This window comes from Schistocerca nitens, chromosome 2 (genome assembly GCF_023898315.1).
Source record: "Schistocerca nitens isolate TAMUIC-IGC-003100 chromosome 2, iqSchNite1.1, whole genome shotgun sequence".
Taxonomy (NCBI): domain Eukaryota; kingdom Metazoa; phylum Arthropoda; class Insecta; order Orthoptera; family Acrididae; genus Schistocerca; species Schistocerca nitens.
In genome coordinates this window covers 246,340,474-246,362,831 of record NC_064615.1, presented here as the reverse complement: position 1 = coordinate 246,362,831, position 22,358 = coordinate 246,340,474, and positions in this window count along the sequence as shown.

The following is a 22,358-nucleotide window of genomic DNA, read 5'->3' as shown; positions in this document are numbered from 1 at the left end:
GAACAGAGGGCTGTTCAATAAAGAATGATCATAATTTTTTATGGTCATAATTTCTCGCGCTCGAATTTAATCTTATGATATTCTGTTAGCTTAATGTGCAACAAACACGCCGTAGTAGTTTCATTGTTGGGACTCCTGGTTCCCGCCTGTAAGGGGCAAGCAAGGTCAGACATGTTCAGTATCGCCTATCGCTGCAATGGAGGTAACACCCGAGGAATAATATGCGGCTTTGAAATTCTGCTTTTGTCTCAACAAATCTTCAGCTGATGCCTATAAAATGTTGCAGTAGGTCTACGGAGAGTTTGTTCTCTCCTACAGCACAGCTCGAAGGTGGTTTAGACTGTTTAAAGAGAGAAGACCATCAGTTTCAAAGGAAGGTGGCCCGGTGCTCCAGTTACTGCTCTTACGGAAGAAAACATCACCACTGCTGCTATCATTGTGAGAGAGGATCTACGAATTACCTTAAGATCGCTTTCTGAAATACTGAACATGTCACTGGGTGCCACTCACACGTTGGTGACAGAAAAATTACACATCACACATGTTTGTGCGCGTTATGTTCCAAGACTGTTGATTCCCGAACAAAAGGACGTTCGTGTGCAGCTCTGCGTAAAGTTAAAGTTGATGTTAGAGGAAGATCTGGAGTTCCTTACAAATGTTATCACTGCTGATGAAACTTGGTTACATCATTTTGATCCTGAGAGCAAACAGCAAAGCTCAGTGTGGAAATCTCTTTCGTCACCAACCCCCAAAAAAGCAAAAGTGGTTGATCCTGCTGGGAAAGTTATGGTCATCTCATTCTTTGATATTCATGGAATGGTTTATCAACATGTTGTACCTGCACACACATCAGTAACTGGACAATTCTACAGGGATGTCCTGAAAACATTGCAAGTCTACATCAGGCCCAAAAGACTACATTTCCGTGAGACAGGCTAGATGCTGCACCACGATAATGCGACGCTGCATATTGCCAAAGTTGTTGGTGAATGTCTTGCAAAAATCAACGTGAAGTGCATCCCTCACCCTCCCTATAGTCCGGATTTAGCCCATGTGACTTTTTTCTATTCCCTAAGAAACTTCTTCATGGGAGGCATAATCAATCATCAGAAGCAGGCGATTTTAAATGACCTCTCAAAAAATGGTTTGCAGCATGTTTTTGAAGACTGGCAGAAACGCTGGAACAAGTCCATCGCATTCATGGGAGACTAGTTTGAGAAGGACCATCAAAATTATGAGGATGAGTAAAGGTATATTATCAAAAACATTTGTGATCATTCTTTATTGAACAGCCCTCGTCCTATATTTCGTGATTTTACAATGCCAGGAAACGTTAATATTAATAAATAATTGAATAACTTTGACATGACGGAAGGTTTACGGTTTTATACGAACTATACCGATGGTACGCTCAAGTTACAGACTGTGGGCAATAGTCGGCAGTCGGCAGTAGGATGTCTTTCGATATAGCCATGCGTAGACCCTGCTCTCGTACCGTCAATAGTTAGCGTATAATCAGTATGAACAAATACAGTTTACTGTGTTTCTTAAATAAACGCACCATAATCGCGCACTGTGTAAAACATTGTTAGTACAAAAACTTCTTCCCACTTCTTTACGTAAAACATAGACAGTAGTACTGCACTTCCAGAATCCGAAGGCGCTGCGAGGCGCCAGGGGACAGAAAACTACGAGAGCATCTCCACATAACAGGTAGTAGGAAGAATGGCTGGGCGGCGGCTCGCTAAGTCAGTTCTAGGACTGACTGGCTTAACTGTCGCAGCAATCGGATGGGAAAGCGTGGCCCTTATACCACCGTCTATGGACTCACCGGTTAAGCTGAGATATTTCTGGAGATTTAGAACGAGTGGGGCGTTCTTGCCACCTGAAGCAAATTTGGGGCCAAGACATCAGTTCGAATTCAATAGCTTGTTTCTCAAACGACTATACTAGGATTCTGATCTTGGGAAAGGATAGTTATCCTGTTTGAAGATGCCATAGCCATTGGGGAGACATCAAGCATTAGGGGATGCACGCGGTTTGCAAAAATCCAGCCGTCGCAGGGCCTCCTTTTACTACCGCAAGTCCCATGGAAGCACAGGGGAATGTCTCAACTGGCCCGCGTCCGTTCTGTGGTGCATATTTCGAGCAACAGTTCGCCTAGATGAGGGCGTATCCAGACACGACCATCGATCTGGTGTAACAAGAAATATGAAGACAGGCGACACATTTCCACGAATCCATGATCCAGTCTCGAAGACCCCATCCATGTTCACTGCAATCGCGAATAACGATTTCGTAACGGTAACAGGGCTACTGAATTCAGTTTATGTTATACGCAAGATGTGCGTCACAGGCTCAAACACCCATTCATCCCTCATTACTCAGGTTTTCCGTGGTTTCCCTAAATTGATTAATGTCAATGCCGACACGGCTCGTTTCAGTAAGGAACGACAGGTTTCAGTTTCTATTCCTGTCTCGGTGACGCTAACGCTTCATCTGTAATGCCGTCCCCGTCGACGGAACGTTAAGGCATGTGCTCTCGCAATACGAAAGACGGCACCGTCAGTGCGTCCGTCAAGTGGCCGTATAATCAGAAACAATATGCTGTTGTATCGCGTTAACCTGTCGAACAAGGCGCCAGACTATTTTCGATTACACGGCTGATTCCCCTGACTACTTGCTGTGTGGTTGCAGATAATACGAGTATTTATACTTCGTTCTCTGGATGTTAGCATTGGTTACGATTGTTACAGTGTTTGTTCTAAATTGTACTTTTTTTACGGTGTGCTTTGCTTAGCTCTTGCAGCGTCTTATCCGTGATCACGGTAACACATACTGCGAAACTGAGCTCGTAGAATTTGTTATGTGACTTATGCAGGTATGTAACACTACAACACAAATGTGAACTTTTTTCAGTATTTTCCTTAAATATTATCTAATTATGTTCTAGGAAAAATATAGTTTTTCTATACTTTGAAATTCACCTGTGAATAAAAGAAAATATAAATATTTTGTATTTGATGTTGTTTGTTGTGGTCTTCATTCCGAAGACTGATTTTATGCAGCTCTCCATGCTACTATATCCTGTGCAAGCCTCTTCATCCCCGAATAACTACTGCAACCCACATCCTTCTGAATCTACATACCGTATTTATAATTTGGTCTTCCTCTACAATGTTTACCCCCCCCACCTCCCCCCCCCCCCCACACTTCCCAGACTTCTCTCCAAAAGTAAACTGGTGATCCCTTGATGTCTCAGAACCTGTCCTGTGAAATGATCCTTTTTTTTTTTTGTCAAGTTGCGCCACTCGTCTTTTACGCAGTCTACCCATACAATCTTCAGCGTTCTTCAGTAGCATCACATTTCAAAAGATTCTATTCTCCTCTTGCCTAAACTGTTTATCGTAGACGTCTCACTTCCATACAAGGCTACACTACATACAATTACTTTCTGAAAAGACTTCCTAACTCTTAAATCTATATCCCATGTTATCCTCTTCTTCAGGGACGTTTCTCTTGCCATTGTCAGTCTACATTTTGTATCCACTCTACCTCGACCATCAATGGCTATTTAACGGCCCAAATAGCAAAACCCGTCTACTGGTTGTAGAGTATCGTTTTCTAATCTGTTTGCCTGAGCATTACTTGATTTAACCCGACTACACGTCGTTATCCTTTTTCTGCTATTGTTGATTTCATTTTGTATCCTCTTTACAAGACACTGTCCATTTCCCTAACTTCTCTGCCAAGTTCTTTGCTGTCTGACAGAATTACAATGTTGTCGACTAATGTTCTCATTCCTTCTCCTTGAACTTTAATTTCTTCATCCATATCTTTCTTTGATTTCTTTTTCAACGTAAAGACTAAAACATTGTGGGTCACTCCCTCTAACCACCGCTCCCGTTCCATGCCCTCCACTCTTATAATTGCCGCATGGTTTCTATACGAGTTGTAAATTGCCTTTCGCTCCCTGTATTTTACGCCTGCTACCTTCGGAACTCTAAAGCGAGTATTCCATTCAGTAGTGTTAAAAACTAAGTCTACAAATGCTATAAATGTGAGTTTTCCTCACTTTAACCTATCTTCTAAGAGAAGTTGTAGGTCAATACCGTACCGCGTGTTCCTAGATTTCTCTGAAATCCGAACTGACCTTCCCCGAGGTTGGCTACTACTAGTAATCCCATATTCCTGTACATACATTCATACATTAATCCCTGTTCCACAGATCCTGATTAGCAGATTCATAATGATGTGGAACGTGTCACTTTAACATAAGTTTTCTTTACAAAAAATAATTAATTAATTTTTTTTCAGTTACTACTTCACATCTAAAAATTCATCTATTGAGTAGAAGGAGTACTCATTCAAAAATCCTTTTCAATTTTCTTTTAAATGTTGGTTGGTTATTGGCTATCTGTTACACTTTTAATGCTATTTGGCAAATGACCAAAGATTTTTGTGGCAGCGTAATTCATCCCTTTCTGTACCAAAGTGAGACTTAATCGAGAATAGTAAAGATCATCCCTTCTTCTAGTGTTGTAGCTATGCAATTCGCTGTTATTTCTGAAATGGGATGGGTTATTAATGACAAATTTCTTAAGTGAATATATGTATTGCGAAGCTACTGTGAATATCCCGAGTTCCTTAAATAAATGTCTGCAAGGTGATCTTCAGTGAGCTGCAGCTATTATTCTGATTACACGCTTTTGTGCAATGAATACTTTCTCTCTTAATGACGAATTGTCCCGAAAAATGATCCCATATGAATGCAGTGACTGAAAATAGGCATATAAGGCTAATTTATTGATAAGTTTATCACCAAAATTTGCAATAACCCTAATAGCATAAGTAGCTGAACCTAACGTTTCAGCAGATCACCAATGTGTCGTTAAAATAGCAATCCGTCAAATGTGTCGGCAGGTTATTATGATGAGTTACTCACAGTGCTCTACCTACCATTAGGTGGCCTGCAGTCAGTTGTGTGGTTCGAGTCGTGTTGTAGGCTACGTTAGTCCTAGTCGTGTTTGTGTGCTTTATTGTACTGTACTGACAACCTTGGGTACGTATTATGGTATGTTACTTTCTTCCAGTCAGCCTAGATAGTAATCTCATTAGTTTCGAGGCTTATATGAGAACGGCACGTTGGAAGATGAAACGTTGCCCCAATTTCAGAACGATGTTTGGTAACATGTTAGACATAATTTTTGAAAAACAAGGCGTAGGGTAATTCTCGACGCCGGTAAGGACACAAATCACATGTAAGACTATGTAGCGAACAAAATAAACAACGAATAAGGGGTTACACCAGTTCCTAGGACTGCTCCCCACTTCTCAATTAACTTCATTTGACGGTTTCATTAATTTATGTTGCCTGTACATGTCTTTGTTATCCGTTTGTATACTCCAAATGACTTTCTGTGAAGAGTTTGGACGGTTGTGGATCAACTGACAGAACTGCAATCCTAGTTAAGACCGTCAATTATATATATATAGCATCTTCAGTCCAGACACAGACATAGAACCAAAACGCAAACGTATTAAATAGAATTACAATATATATATATATATATATATATATATATATATATATATATATATATATATATATATATATATTGTAATCGCAAACGTATTGTAATTCTATTTAATATGTTTGCGATTTTGTTCTATGTCTCTGTCTGGACGCAAACGTATTAAATAGAATTACAATATATATATATATATATATATATATATATATATATATATATATATATATATAGTAATTCTATTTAATACGTTTGCGATTTGGTTCTATGTCTCTGTCTGGACTGAAGATGCTATTGTCAGTTTAAGTCAGTTTAATATTTTTGTTCTGTTTTGTAAGCTTACAAATGGCACTATGCTGAAATGTGTTCTTCAGTCTATCGTAGGATACAATTCGTGTAGAAACAGTTCCAGCACTTCCTTATTTTGTTTTTGTGCTTATATGGTTGTTTTAATAAAGAAAAAAAAAACTGAGTGGTCAGCGCGGCAGATTGCCATACAAGGGCCCGGGTTCGATTCCCGGCTGAGTCGGAGATTTTTCTGCCCTCGCGAACTGGGTGTTGTGCTGTTTTCATTATCATACCATTCTTATCGAAACGCAAGTCGCCCACGCGGCGTCAACTGGAGATACTTGCACCAGGCGAACGGTCTACCCGACAGGAAGCCCTAGCCACACGGCATTTCATTTGCACCTTCTTCCAAACGCGGGTTCACTTGTGTGCTTACTGTCATTGCGCTCTTTGTACGTACAAATGGGATAGTACATTTAAATTTTCTCTCAACTAAGACTTGTTAGCAATGGAAGCCTGCTTCTCGACATGTGAAACGGCGGATATGGTATTCTGCTGCCGGCCGGTGTGGCCGTGCGGTTCTAAGCGCTTCAGTTGGGAACCGCCTGACCGCTACGGTCGCAGGTTCGAATCCTGCCTCGGGAATGGATGTGTGTGATGCCCTTAGGTTAGTTAGGTTTAAGTAGTTCTAAGTTCTAGGGGACTGATGACCTCAGAAGATAGGTCCCATAGTGCTCAGAGCCATTTGAGCCATTTTTGGTATTCTGCTACGGTTTAGCAAATGGATGTAAACTCTGAGTCGGTGCCCTCTATGCTGAAAAATATTCATAGCCCACAGTGCCCTCTGATAAACTGTTTGGCAGACTTTTCCACCGTCGGAGGGACACGGGTACCCTTGCACTTCGGAAGACTGACAGCGGAAGGTCCCGCACAGTCCGAGCGCCTGACATGGAGGAACGTGTGCTACGTTCGGGGAAGAAGCCTCTGAGACCAGTGCGCGACGATTAGCAGCAGCAAAAGGCATGTCTCACTCTCTCACCTGGGGGACGGGAGGGGGAGGGAGAGGGGGTGGATACTTCATGAGCAGTTACTGTACCCATATCATCTACAGCGCGTTCAAGCCCTAAGGCCACAGGATCATCACGACAGACGGCGGTTCTGTCAATGGCTGTTGCAGAAGTGTGCCGCATATCCAATATTCAATTTACCGCTGAGGCAGGGTTCACAAGAGATGGTTTGGTGAATTTCCATAACCAGCATGTATGGGCAGATGTAAATCCCTATGCAATTCAAGAAAGAAGGTATCAACATCGTTTAGCCGGCCTCTGTGGCCGAGCAGTTCTAGGTGCTTCAGTCCGGAACCGCGCTGCTGCTACGGTCGCAGGTTCGAATCCTGCCTCGGGCATGGATGTGTGTGATGTCCTTAGGTTAGTTAGGCTTAAGTAGTTCTAAGTCTAGGGTACTGAAGACCTCAGATGTTAAGTCCCATAGTGCTTAGAGCCATTTGAACCATTTATCAACATCGATTCTCGATCAAAACGTATGGGCAGGCGTACTTGGCGACAGATTAATACGGGCCGGCCGTAGTGGCCGTGCGGTTCTAGGAGCTACAGTTTGGAGCCGGGCGTCCGCTACGGTCGCAGGCTCGAATCCTGCCTCGGGCATGGATGTGTGTGATGTCCTTAGGTTAGTTAGGTTTAATTAGTTCTAAGTTCTAGGCGACTGATGACTCAGAAGTTAAGTCGCATAGTGCTCAGAGCCATTTGAACCATTTTAGATTAATACGGCCAAACGTGCTACCACAAAAGTTAGCTGGGGTGCATTACTGGACTTTCTCATTAGTGTATTGCCTACCTTGCTGGAGGCTGTGCTATTGCAGCAACGAATACGGATGTGAGTCATGCATAATGGCGCAACAGCACACTTTCGTCACAATGTACGCGAACAACCTGACACAGGCATTTCAGGACCGCTGGATTGATCGATGTACCCACACCTTGGCCTGCTCGTTCCCCTGACCTAAATCCCCTAGACTTTTGGTTGTTGAGACACTTGAAGGAGTTGGTCTACTCAACGCCCATCAAGAATGTGCGGACACCAGAGGGCCGCGTCTTCAATGCGTGCCAGCAGGTGCTACAGCAACCAGGTATACTGCAAAGGGTGGGTCATTCCTTACACCGGGGAGCGGAGGGGTGTATTGTAACGAATGGATGCCACATTGAACACGTCCTGTACACACGTGTTTGTCTCAGAAAGCATGCGATTCCAGAAGTATGTTTATTGGACTTATTTTACCTGCTTCGATTAGTACTATCACCTCTCAAAGTATTCAATACGTTTTTTTGAACACCCTTATATTTGTGGACTGCGCGTAGCCTAGTGCGCATGTTATCAACATAAAACCGGGCTAGTCACAAGATTTTGGGATAACGCTGCTTGTCTACGGTTTGTGGTAATAGTGTAAACTGAATATTAGTTTTCAAAGGTATGTACAACAAATATATATGTCATGTAATATTAATATGGGGCACTTTATGTGTTGAAAAGTACCGAGACATGGTATTATAAAGTCCTGTAATGCAGAGATAATTTCTGTGATTTAATGGCATGTGTTTATGAGACAAGTGCTAGATAAATTTGCAAGTGTGTGTCAGTAAATTGCCAGTCAATGTTTACACATTGATCTACGTTCATACCCAGATAAAATGTATACAAGGAGCTTGATCAATTTTCTCCGATTTTTACAGGTTCACAAACCTTCGTGTGTGCCTAAGTATTTCTGCATGACACTGTTTCCTACACAGTGTCACTGTAACGCAGTTAATTAGAACAGTCAGTGCAATAGAAAATGTAAAAAAAAATTGTTGGCTGTCACTTCTTTGATAACTCCAAAATCGAGCACTGACCTTGTATTTTTTTTTCTATGTGTAGTGTATGGTTTTACATTTCTGATGAGATGGCGAAAAATAATTATAGATATTTTATTTGATTATAGAAAGCTGAAAAATAAATAATGAAAAATTGAAGATAACAATGGACAAGCAAATGGTGAAAAACGCTTATCGTATTTACTGTAACGATTTAATAGTTTCAAATGCGCAGCTTTTTCGTGACACTTCGGCGCCCTGTACATTGTTATTGAAACGCTACTAAAACTTCCGTCCTCTCACTTAAACGCCGACGCACTCCTCTTTCAAGGCACAATAAATCTCTACCTCCTCTAAGTGTGATAGTAACATCTCTTTCTCTTCAACGTGCAACACCCTCATGCTTTCCGCTATATCCCCCAACGAAAGCTGCTCATTCTTGAGATGCTTTGCTACAGCTGACGAGCCATTCTCTCTATTACTATGCTCTTTAAATTTAACTTTAAAATTCCGTCCCTTCTACCCCACATATCTCACTCCACAATCCTGTCATGTAACTTCATACACCCCCGATTTCCTTACCCAATTCTCATCCGTGTCGATCTTATGCCTCAGCCTCTGTCCTAATTTGTTGTCCGTCTTTTTTAAGACAGGTTGTAACTCCAGACGTCTATAATCCTCATATGTCTGTCAGTGTAAGGAGGATTGTTTTATCTGCTTTCCTTGTTTTTAGCACTTGAAAATGGGATAATTTTGTCTCGAAACGTATTGTGGCAATAATCACATGATTGACAACTGGGCTCAATATCTTCAAAATTGCTTGAAGTAAATATTTGGTTGGTGCATAAGTTCGTAGCGTTTTTCCCTAAGTTCAATAAACACAACAGACACACATACGTAACAGAGAATTAAGACATCAGTAATATATTTCCCTTCACTAGGTACAACAGTTTGCAGACACTGGAGTAACTTTTCGTTTCCGCGACTGTAAAAATAAAAAACTCGCGTGGTTTTGAGGTGAGGAAGTCGTCGAGCCATATTCGGAGCGCATTTTAATCCGGAAAGGAAGTTCCTTGAAGACTGTTCGATTGAGATCGGAAAAAATGAAAATCTGAGGGCTCAAGATCAGTTGAAGAAAGTGGGTGCGGAGTGACTTCCCAACACAATATAGTGTTTTTTGACGGTATAAAAGAATGCAGACGGGCGTTATCGTGGAGTAGAATGACTTAACGCAATCTTCCTGCGTCTGCAAGATGTCTCAGTTGTTCACAATAAATGTCAACAATGATGGTTATATCTCGGGGAAGCAATTCGTAGTACAACACACCGTCACTGTTCCATCAGATGCACAACATTAGCTTTTGTGGATGCACGCATGTCTTTGTACAGCGATGTTGCTGCTTTGTAAGAGTTTAGCCATTCCTTTCTTTACCTCATGTTAGCATACAGAAACCACTTCTCGTCACGATTAAGGATACAGGACAGGAGTGTTGTTGACGAGCCATTTGATGACGAGCAAGCCGAGATGCACAAATGTACCCCCGCTAATTATTGTGATTTTGGCTGACAGCATGTAGCATCCATATACCCAATTTCAGAAAATCAAATGGGTCTGAGCACTATGGGACTTAATTTCTGAGGTCATCAGTCCCCTAGAACTTTGAACTACTTAAACCTAACTAACCTAAGGACATCACACGCATCCAAGCCCGAGGCAGGATTCGAACCTGCGGCCGTAGCGGTCGCGCGGTTCCAGACTGTAGCGCCTAGAACCGCTTGGCCACCCCGGCCGGCCCAATTTTACAGCCTTCTCTATTGCATGCAAATGTCACATGACGATAGAATGATCACACTACAACAGATTTCGAGTGTTCGAGCACAATGACGTGGATCATTGTGAATTAATGCGTATAAACGATCTTCATCAAAACTCGAAGGGCATCCTGAAAGTGGAGAATCACTAATGTCAAAACGATCCTCCATAGAATGAGCAAACCATTTTCTTGCCGTACTCTGCCAATGGCATTAATCAAAAACACGGCGCAAATGTTTATGGCTGCCTCTGCTGTTCTCACATCTCTATTGAATTCAAACAGAAGAATATGTCGGAAATGTTCCGATTTTTCCACTTGGCACTCGATTTTCCAGTGTGCGTAGATCACCTCACTGTCTCTAAATGAGCACACACGAAGAAATAAAATTTAAATTTTTTTCTAGTAAAACACTACCAGGCACATAATTATGTTTATTTACTTACTGGTGATCAGTTTTGACCACTGATCTGGTCATCAGACTGCTTAGTGCATGGGAATCTGCTGAAGCTGCCGAGGAGCAGGCGCCGCTCTAAGATACGGTGATTCTGGTCATCGTTTACTGTATGGGAGTCTACTGAAGCTACCGTGGAGCAATCACCACTCCAGGAGGCAGTAGTTCCGGTCACCATCAGACCGCTTACTGCATTAGAGTCTGCTGAAGCTGCCAAGGGGCAGACGACACTCCAGGATGCAGTGGTTCTGGTCATCATCAGACCGCTTACTATGTGGGAGTCCGCTGAAGCTGCTGAAGAGCAGGCACCACTCAAGGATGCAGTGGTTCTGGCCAACATTAGACCGCTTACTGCATACCAGTCTACTGAGGCTGGCGAAGAGAAGGCACCACTCTAGGAATCAGTGGTTCACGTAGTTATTAGACAGCTTACTGCATAGGAGTCTGCTGCAGCTGCCGAGGAGCAGGCGACAGTCTAGGTGGCAGTGTTTCTGGTCGTCATCAGACCGCTTACTCCAAAGAAAGTCTACTGAAGCTGCCAAGGAGTAGGGGAAGCTCCAGAAAGCAGTGGTTCTGGTCGTCATAAGCCCGCTTATTGCATTGGAGTCTGCTGAATCTGTCGAGGAGCAGGCGCTACTCCAGGGGGCAGTGGTTCTGGTAGTTCGTAACAGCTTACAGCATGGGGGTCTGCTGAAGCAGCCAAGGAGCAGGCGCCAATGTAGGTGGCAGTGGTTCTGGTCGTTATTAGACTGCATATTGCTTGGGATTCTGCTGAAGCTGCCAAGGAGCAGGCGTCACTCTAGGAGGAAGTGGTTCTGGTCATCATTGGAGATCTTACTGCATGCGAGTCTTCTGAAGCTGCAGAGGAGCAGAGATCACACTTGGAGGCAGTACTTCTGGTTGTCATCAGACTGCTTACTGCATGGAGGTCTGCTGAAGCTGCGAAGGAGCAGGTGCGAATCTAGGAGGTAGTGATGGTCGTCAGACGCTTACTATATGGAAGTCTACTGAAGCTGCCGATCAGTAGGTTGCCACTCTGGGAGGTAGTGGTTCAGAACGTCACTAGATCGCTTACTGCATGGGAGTCTGCCGAATCTGCTGAGGTGCAGTCGTCACTCTAGGACACAGTGGTTCTGGTCATCATCAGACCCCTTACTGCGCGGGATTCTGCTGAAGCTGCCGAGAAGTACGTGCCACTGCAGACAGCAGTGGTTCTGGTCGTCATTAGACCGCTTACTGCATGTAAGACTGCTGAATCTGCGGAGGAGCGGCGCCACTACAGGAGGCAGTGGTCCTGGTCGTTATCAGACCGCTTACTGCATGGGAGTCAGCTAAAGTTAACAAGGAGTAATGGCCACTCAAGGAGGCGTGTCTCTTGTTGTCATTAGACTACTCACTGCATAGGAGTCTGCTGTTCGGTCGTTATTAGATCGCTTACTGCATGGCAGTCTGCTAAAGCTGCCGAGGAACCGTCGCCTCTCTTGGAGACAGTGCTTCTGGTCATCATCAGATCGCTTACTGTATGGGAGTCTACTGAAGTTGCCAAGCAGCAGGTGCCACCCTAGGAGACAATGGATCTGGTCGTTATTAGACGGCTGACCAGATGGGAGTCTGCCTCAGGTGCTGAGAAGCAGGCGCCACTGAAGGAGGCAGTGGTTCTGGTCGTCATCAGACCGCTTATGTATGGCAGTCAGCTGAATTTAAAAAGGAGCAAGCGCCACACTAGGAGGCAGTGTTTCTTGTTGTCATTACACTCACTGCACGGGAGTCTGTTACAGCTGCAGAGGAATAGGTGCCAATCCAGGAGGCTGTGCTCGTCATCAGACCACTTACTGTGTGGAAGTCTACTGAAGCAGCAGAACAGTAGGTGCCACTCTGGGAGGCACCGGTTCTGGACATTACTAGATCTCTTACTTCATGTGAGTCTGTTGAAGCTACTGAGGAGCAGACGCTGCTGTAGGAGGCAGTAGGACTGGTCGTCATTACAATGCTTACTGCATACGAATCTGCTGAGGCTGGCGAGGAGCTGGCGCCACTCCAGGAGGCAGTGGGACTGGTCGTCATCAGACCGCTTACAGCATGGGAGTCAGCTGAAGTTGATATGGAGCAAGCGCCACTCTACGAGGCAGGGTTTCGTGTTGTCATCAGACCGCTCACTGCATGGGAGTCTGCTGAAGACGCTGAGAAGTAAGCGCTACTCTACGAGTCAGTGGTTCTGGTCATCATCAGACCTCTTACTGCCCGGGAGTCTGCTGACACTGCTGAGGAGCAGACATCACTCTAAAAGTGAGTGGTTCTGCATGTCATCAAACAGCTCACTGCATGGGGATCAGCTGAAGCTGCTGAGTAGCAGGTGTCACTCTAGGAAACAATGGCTCTGGTCATCATCAGGCCTCTTAAGCCTACTGCATGGAAGTCTGCTGAGGCTGCTGAGGAGCAGTCACCACTATAGGAGGTAGTGGTTCTGGCCGTCATCACTCCACTTAGTGCATGGGAGTCGGGTGAAGCTGCCGATAATTTGTTGCCACTCTAGGAGCCAGTGCTTCCTGTCGTCATCAGACCGCTTACTGCTGGAAGTCTGCTGAAGCTGCCGAAGATCGAAACTCTAGGAGGCGGTGGTTGAGGTCGTCATTAGACCGCTTACTGCATACAAGTCTGCTGCGGCTGATGAAGGGAAGGCACCAATCTAGGAGCCGGCCGCGGTGGTCTAGCGGTTCTAGGCGCGCAGTCCGGAACCGCGCGACTGCTACGGTCGCAGGTTCGAATCCTGCCTCGGGTATGGATGTGTGTGATGTCCTTAGGTTAGTTAGGTTTAAGTAGTTCTAAGTTCTAGGGGACTGATGACCACAGTAGTTAAGTCCCATAGTGCTCAGAGCCATTTGAACCATTTTTTTGAACCAATCTAGGAAACGACGAATAAACCACTAAAAGACACACATTTTAATTTCCACATGAGAGGATAACATTTGTTAATGGTGTACCATGTTTGCGTTCCAGGTTTAAAATTTTGCTCAATGTGACGACCATCTGCATTGATCCGGGAACCGCACGACAGATTGTTCGCGGCACTTTCGAACGATGAACCATGGAAAATTCAGCTGTCGTGATACAGCTCGAGCACTGTTTGAAGATCGCACATTGCTTCCATCATTCTCAGCCGTGGGACCAGTAACTTTTTTTCAACAATATGTGACGCGTCTGGAGTGGATAAAATTACGTGTCGAGAATGCAAGAAATAATACGTAAGGGAGACCAGTAGTTCCATTTCGGAAACCGTTAGTTCCGAGAACACAAGTTTCAGGCATTACTTCTCACCACGGACAACGCAGTGCCCGGCGGCCTTAAATTAACGACTGAGGGCAGCGGTGTTTGCTTAGATTTGACAGTGCTAACAGACAAGCAACACTGCTTAAAAACCAGCAGAGGTCCATGCGGGACGTACGACGAACGTGTCCGTTAGGACAATCCGGCCACATTTGTCGGTAATGGGTTAGCAGCAAACGATTGACACGAGTGCCTTTTCTAACAGCACATCGCTTGCAGCGCCTCTCCTGGACTCGTCACCATATCGATTGGATCCTAGACGACTGGAAAACCGTGGCCTGGTGAGATGATTCCCTTCTCAGTTGGTCCTGATAAGAGGTTCGAGTGTGGCACAGAACCCACGAAGCCATGGACCGAAGTTATCAGCAAGGTACTGAGCAAGCTGGTGGTGGTTCCATAATGGTGTGGGTTGTGTTTGCATGGAATGGACTGTGTAATCTGTTCCAACTGAACCGATCATTAACTGGAAATGGGTATGTTCGCTACTTGAGATCATTTGCAACCACTCATGGGCTTCGTGTTTCCAAACAGCGATGTCACGTCGCCGAGTCACAGTTGTTCGTGACGTTTGAAGAACCTATCTGGACATTTCGAGCGAATGATTTAACCACCCAGATCGCCCGACATGAATCACATACAACATTTATGGGACATAATGGAGAGATCAGTTCGTGCACAATATGCTGCATCGCCAACACTTTCGCAGTTATGAAGGTTGTGGAGGTATCAAGGCTCAATATTTCTGCAGGCAGTGTTAGTTATAGTCCGTCTTGATTGCAAAACATTTTTTCACATGACCGGTTTCTGTTCCTCTAGAACTACCTTCAGATCTGAAATGACAACGATACTAATTTACTATTTCACAAATGCAAGCCTATTTCGTCCTATCTGATCAACAGCAAATGTACCAGAACGTAACTGCAATTTCGGTTACAGGAGTAACCCGTCCACACTCAGCAACCTTCACATGCTGCGTCACATTAAATTGGTTGGCAGAATGCACGTCATATATATTAATTATAAAACTCTTACCGACAGGTGAGGTCTGGTACATTTGTTACATTATACATGCACATAATGTATTAAGTAGATTTTTCTAATTTGCTTTTATCTATAAAAATACGTAGTTAAGGTCTATAGTTGTCAAGGTTAAAATTTGTACTTGTCAAAATTAAAATACGTAATAAAATTATCGTTTTTGTACGATCAAAAACAAAGGGCGATTTCTATATCCATGGCGCTGGCGTAGACTTGTTTTCCTCCATGCTCTGCTTCCGTGGTTCCCGCTATTTCGGTGTTGTGCCGCGAGCCGTTCAGTCGTCTGATGTCCATCGCCGCGGGTAAGAGGGCCATGCAGGAGGGCCCCGTCAACGACGCTAAGCGCTGTACGCATCTTCCAGCTGTCCAGCTGTTTCCCCGTGCACCATCTCTCATCCTTCGGCTTGGACTTCTATACGCAACAGTGATAATTTCAGTAAGTCGTCATAAATACTAAAATAGGCATTATGATTGAACTCGCGTTGGTCGTTGAGGATTAAATCCGGGTCTTTCTTTTTATGGGTGTATATTTCAACTTCTTCTAAAATGTTAGGAAACCGTCCCTTATGAGCTCTACGTAGGATTTCTAAGTTTTGTTCAATGTTCGTGACTGAGTGCTTTAAGGCAGCCATATGCGCCCCAAACGCCGTTTTGTTTTGAGAGTAAGGACGTGATGAATATTTATAATAAGATAAAGAAGAGGCAAATGAAACAAATACAAGGAAGTCAAGTCGCAGTTAACAGGAACAAGAAAAAATACGTGGCTCTCACTTACAGTGGAAGAATTACAGATAAGATTGAAAGGTGCTTTCGTAAATCCGACGTTAAAATAGGGTTCCGAACAAATAACAAGCTAAAATTGAAGCTCCTTCACAAAATATGTAATAGTAGAAATAAATTTCAGGATTCAGGTGTATATAAGATCAAATGTGATGCTGTAAACAATACATATGGCAGACTGGTAGGAACTTTGAAACTAGATTCAGGGAGCACACCTACTCTACTATTAGTGTACTGTCAATCATTTTTACGTAATATTACTGGTTGTTACAAATCCATCGTATCTTTTGCGTAAAATACGGTAGCTTCAGACCCTGTAACGCTTTTTATAGATTTTATTGACTAAAGTTTATATTATGTTCTTTTAAATTTTTTATTAAAGTTAGTTTTATTGAAATACACTATCTGATGTAAAGCATCCGGAGAATCAATACTGGAAGTTAATACGGGGTGTATAAAACTTGAACTCGGGATACTTTGAATGAGACGTTGCAGTGTCTGTGGGGAGTGGCAACACGTTCTCACTCAAGAGGAGGAACCAGAGAAGGCTGTGGCGCTGGACGCTGAGGTCAAGAACGAAGCAGACGTTACAGCTCATACCAGATACGGAATACAGGACAGAACACGGAGAAATATTTTTACACAGGCGCAGCCGCCGTGTCTGATGCACGGTGACTCAAATGCACACAATTTTCTACATCTACATCTACATCTATACTCCGCGAGCCACCTTACGGTGTGTGGCGGAGGGTACTTATTGTACCACTATCTGATCCCCCCTTCCCTGTTCCATTCACGAATTGTGCGTGGGAAGAACGACTGCTTGTAAGTCTCCGTATTTGCTCTAATTTCTCGGATCTTTTCGTTGTGATCATTACGCGAGATATATGTGGGCGGTAGTAATATGTTGCCCATCTCTTCCCGGAATGTGCTCTCTCGTAATTTCGATAATAAACCTCTCCGTATTGCGTAACGCCTTTCTTGAAGTGTCCGCCACTGGAGCTTGTTCAGCATCTCCGTAACGCTCTCGCGCTGACTAAATGTCCCCATGACGAATCGCGCTGCTTTTCGCTGGATCATGTCTATCTCTTCTATTAATCCAACCTGGTAAGGGTCCCATACTGATGAGCAATACTCAAGAATCGGACGAACAAGCGTTTTGTAAGCTACTTCTTTCGTCGATGAGTCACATTTTCTTAGAATTCTTCCTATGAATCTCAACCTGGCGCCTGCTTTTCCCACTATTTGTTTTATGTGATCATTCCACTTCAGATCGCTCCGGATAGTAACTCCTAAGTATTTTAAGGTCGTTACCGCTTCCAATGATTTACCACCTATGGCATAATCGTACTGGAATGGATTTCTGCCCCTATGTATGCGCATTATATTACATTTATCTACGTTTAGGGAAAGCTGCCAGCTGTCGCACCATTCATTAATCCTCTGCAGGTCTTCCTGGAGTACGTACGAGTCTTCTGATGTTGCTACTTTCTTGTAGACAACCGTGTCATCTGCAAATAGCCTCACGGAGCTACCGATGTTGTCAACTAAGTCATTTATGTATATTGTAAATAATAAAGGTCCTATCACGCTTCCTTGCGGTACTCCCGAAATTACCTCTACATCTGCAGATTTTGAACCGTTAAGAATGACATGTTGTGTTCTTTCTTCTAGGAAATCCTGAATCCAATCACAAACCTGGTCCGATATTCCGTAAGCTCGTATTTTTTTCACTAAACGTAAGTGCGGAACCGTATCAAATGCCTTCCTGAAGTCCAGGAATACGGCATCAATCTGCTCGCCAGTGTCTACGGCACTGTGAATTTCTTGGACAAATAGGGCGAGCTGAGTTTCACATGATCTCTGTTTGCGGAATCCATGTTGGTTATGATGAAGGAGATTTGTATTATCTAAGAACGTCATAATACGAGAACATAAAACATGTTCCATTATTCTACAACAGATTGACGTAAGCGAAATAGGCCTATAATTATTCGCATCTGATTTATGACCCTTCTTGAAAATGGGAACGACCTGCGCTTTCTTCCAGTCGCTAGGTACTTTACGTTCTTCCAGAGATCTACGATAAATTGCTGATAGAAAGGGGGCAAGTTCTTTAGCATAATCACTGTAGAATCTTACGGGTATCTCGTCTGGTCCGGATGCTTTTCCGCTACTAAGTGATAGCAGTTGTTTTTCAATTCCGATATCGTTTATTTCAATATTTTCCATTTTGGCGTCCGTGCGACGGCTGAAGTCAGGGACCGTGTTACGATTTTCCGCAGTGAAACAGTTTCGGAACACTGAATTCAGTATTTCTGCCTTTCTTCGGTCGTCCTCTGTTTCGGTGCCATCGTGGTCAACGAGTGACTGAATAGGGGATTTAGATCCGCTTACCGATTTTACATATGACCAAAACTTTTTAGGGTTCTTGTTTAGATTGTTTGCCAATGTTTTATGTTCGAATTCGTTGAATGCTTCTCTCATTGCTCTCTTTACGCTCTTTTTCGCTTCGTTCAGCTTTTCCTTATCAGCTATGATTCGACTACTCTTAAACCTATGATGAAGCTTTCTTTGTTTCCGTAGTACCTTTCGTACATGATTGTTATACCACGGTGGATCTTTCCCCTCGCTTTGGACCTTAGTCGGTACGAACTTATCTAAGGCGTACTGGACGATGTTTCTGAATTTTTTCCATTTTTGTTCCACATCCTCTTCCTCAGAAATGAACGTTTGATGGTGGTCACTCAGATATTCTGCGATTTGTGCCCTATCACTCTTGTTAAGCAAATATATTTTCCTTCCTTTCTTGGCATTTCTTATTACACTTGTAGTCATTGATGCAACCACTGACTTATGATCACTGATACCCTCTTCTACATTCACGGAGTCGAAAAGTTCCGGTCTATTTGTTGCTATGAGGTCTAAAACGTTAGCTTCACGAGTTGGTTCTCTAACTATCTGCTCGAAGTAATTCTCGGACAAGGCAGTCAGGATAATGTCACAAGAGTCTCTGTCCCTGGCTCCAGTTCTGATTGTGTGACTATCCCATTCTATACCTGGTAGATTGAAGTCTCCCCCTATTACAATAGTATGATCACGAAACTTCTTCACGACGTTCTGCAGGTTCTCTCTGAGGCGCTCAACTACTACGGTTGCTGATGCAGGTGGTCTATAGAAGCATCCGACTATCATATCTGACCCACCTTTGATACTTAACTTAACCCAGATTATTTCACATTCGCATTCGCTAATAACTTCACTGGATATTATTGAATTCTTTACTGCTATAAATACTCCTCCACCATTGGCGTTTATCCTATCCTTGCGGTATATATTCCATTCTGTGTCTAGGATTTCGTTACTGTTCACTTCCGGTTTTAACCAACTTTCCGTTCCTAATACTATATGCGCACTATTTCCTTCAATAAGCGATACTAATTCAGGAACCTTGCCCTGGATACTCCTGCAGTTTACCAATATTACGTTAACTTTTCCTGTTTTTGGTCTCTGAGGACGGACGTTCTTTATCAACGATGCTGATGTTCTCTCTGGTAAGCCGTCAGGTATTTTATCGTTTCGCCCAAGGGGGGGTCCCTCTAACCTAAAAAACCCCCGTGTGCACGCCACACGTACTCTGCTACCCTAGTAGCTGCTTCCGGTGTGTAGTGCACGCCTGACCTGTCTAGGGGGGCCCTACAGTTCTCCACCCAATAACGGAGGTCGATGAATTTGCAACCATTATAGTCGCAGAGTCGTCTGAGCCTCTGGTTTAGACCCTCCACACGGCTCCAAACCAGAGGACCGCGATCGACTCTGGGCACTATGCTGCAGATATTAAGCTCAGCTTGCACTCCGCGTGCGATGCTGGTTGTCTTCACCAAATCAGCCAGCCGCCGGAAGGAACCAAGGATGGCCTCAGAACCCAAGCGGCAGGCGTCATTCGTTCCGACATGTGCTACTATCTGCAGCCGGTCACACCCAGTGCGTTCAATAGCTGCCGGAAGGGCCTCCTCCACATTACGGACGAGACCCCCCGGCAAGCACACCGAGTGCACACTGGCATTCTTCCCCGACCTACCCGCTATTTTCCTGAGGGGCTCCATAACCCGCCTAACGTTGGAGCTCCCTATAACTAATAGGCCCGCCCTCTGTGACTGTCGGGACCTTGCCGGAGAATCGGCCACTGGCCCAACAGGCGAGGCATCCTGTGGTGGCTCGGAAACGATGTCATCACCACTAGGAAGCACCCCGTACCTGTTGGAAAGGGGTAAGGCAGCTGCCACGCGGCCAGATCCCACCTTCGCCTTTCGGCCAGGCACGCGCGAGCCCACCACTGTCCGCCATTCACCCTGGAGTGATGGCTGACCGGTAAGATGCTCACTGCCGGAAGACGCAGCGACATCAGGGGTTCCATGTGATTCCAAGGCCACCGAAGTAGGCATAGGTCTCACCACAGTTGCCCCAACGCCACTACGAGCCGACGCCTGCGCCTCGAGCTCGATGAGCCTAACAGACAAAGCCTCCACCTGCCCCCGAAGAGTGGCCAACTCTCCTTGCGTCCGCTCACAACAACCACAGTCCCTACACATGACTATGTTTACCCTACTCTATACGGTGACAAATTCCCAAGATAATCTTCTGATGAGCTACTCTGATAATCAAGAAACACTCACTGAAATACGAGACGCGAAAACTACGCTAGGTTTTCCCAGAAAAACTATTTAAAAGCTAAGCGCAGCAAATAAGTACAAAATAAATTTCTCTCCTAACGATCAAGAACTGTTAGTTTCTATGCAGAGCAGATAAACACTAATAGAATCCCTTCCTTAGTGGAAGGTCGTATACAAAATGCAAAATAAACGCTTTATACAAACAGTACTCGCTGCTGCTGGTCCTCTCGCTCTGGCTGTCACAAGACAACAATTTTTGTGCGGATGTGGAGTTGCAGTAGGAAACAGGACACATCTGGAACAGAAAACTGAAGACTTTGGGTTAGTACTACTTAACCCATTAGCGCCTAATTTATTCACAAGTAACACATATTCTGTATTTTTGGAAATCTGTCTCCTGGCAACCCAATTTATAATATGAAGAAATTTTGTCCACTTACTGCCTAAGTGGAAAAATTTTTGGCCGACCACGTTTGAGAACGTTGGGCGCTTCGAATTACACTGCTTACTAGGAATAATAACAAGGGATTAAAAAATTAGCAATAATAAACTCAAAATAACATTTCAAAACTATTATTTATTTTACAGTAAGTATCATTTACAAAAGTTTTAACCTAAAAAAACTGAAATTTCTCTAATGCCTGATATGATATTTGGGAAATGATGCCATACCGAGTGTAACATTACACTTCCCACAATACATTCTCGGCTTTCCTTTGCAGTTCTCGTAGTGACATCGTCTTTGCTTTTCACGCTTCTGGATGACGTGCAGCTCCTGGTCATGACTTATATCTGGTACATTACTTCTTGAAGGTGATATGAGTTTTGTTGGTCTTCCCTTCGCTGACCTCATTTCAAGACGTTTCTTCAGTTATGTTCTTGAAGTCTGTCTTCTGAGTTCCTTCACTGAAAGAAAAGTTTGTCCATTGCATCTCTTGAAAGTCAAGTATGCATTCACGACAGTCATATTTACCATTCTCGCAAAAAGGCACCAGTCCACTCTTTAACCACGCACTGCGGTGGTATGCTTATCTATTAGCCAGTCGTTACACTCGACACGTCCCATGAAATTGGTATATATTGAATGTTTTGGTTGTGGACCACTGACGTTTCCTTTTGGGATGAATTCCGACGTTGAATTTTTAATGGCAGGAAGCAGAGGGTCGAAACTAGTTGCTAGTGTAATATTTGTTATCATTCCACTTTATGATCAAAACTTCCTTCTCTCTGTCAAAAATCTGAACTCAAACTATCGCCTTTCTTTATTTTTCACAACTTTATGTGGTTACAGGAGGCATTTCCTTGTTCTGCTTTCTCTTATAGTTCCACTTGCATGGAATCCGAGTTCCTTCAGTTGAACGAACAGGTCATGACTAGTGAAATAACTGTCAAAAAATTCTTTGTAACTGTTTAGCTCATCAATAAAGGCCAACATTTTCAAAACCACTTTGGAACCCAGCGGTAGATTTTCATTATTGTAGCGCTTCCCGCATTATAGTAAGAGATTCTAAGAGTAGCTATCAGTACCACATAACGCCCAAAATTTATATCAGAAGCATAACGGCCTCAGTCTGATAAACTGTTTTGTAGGG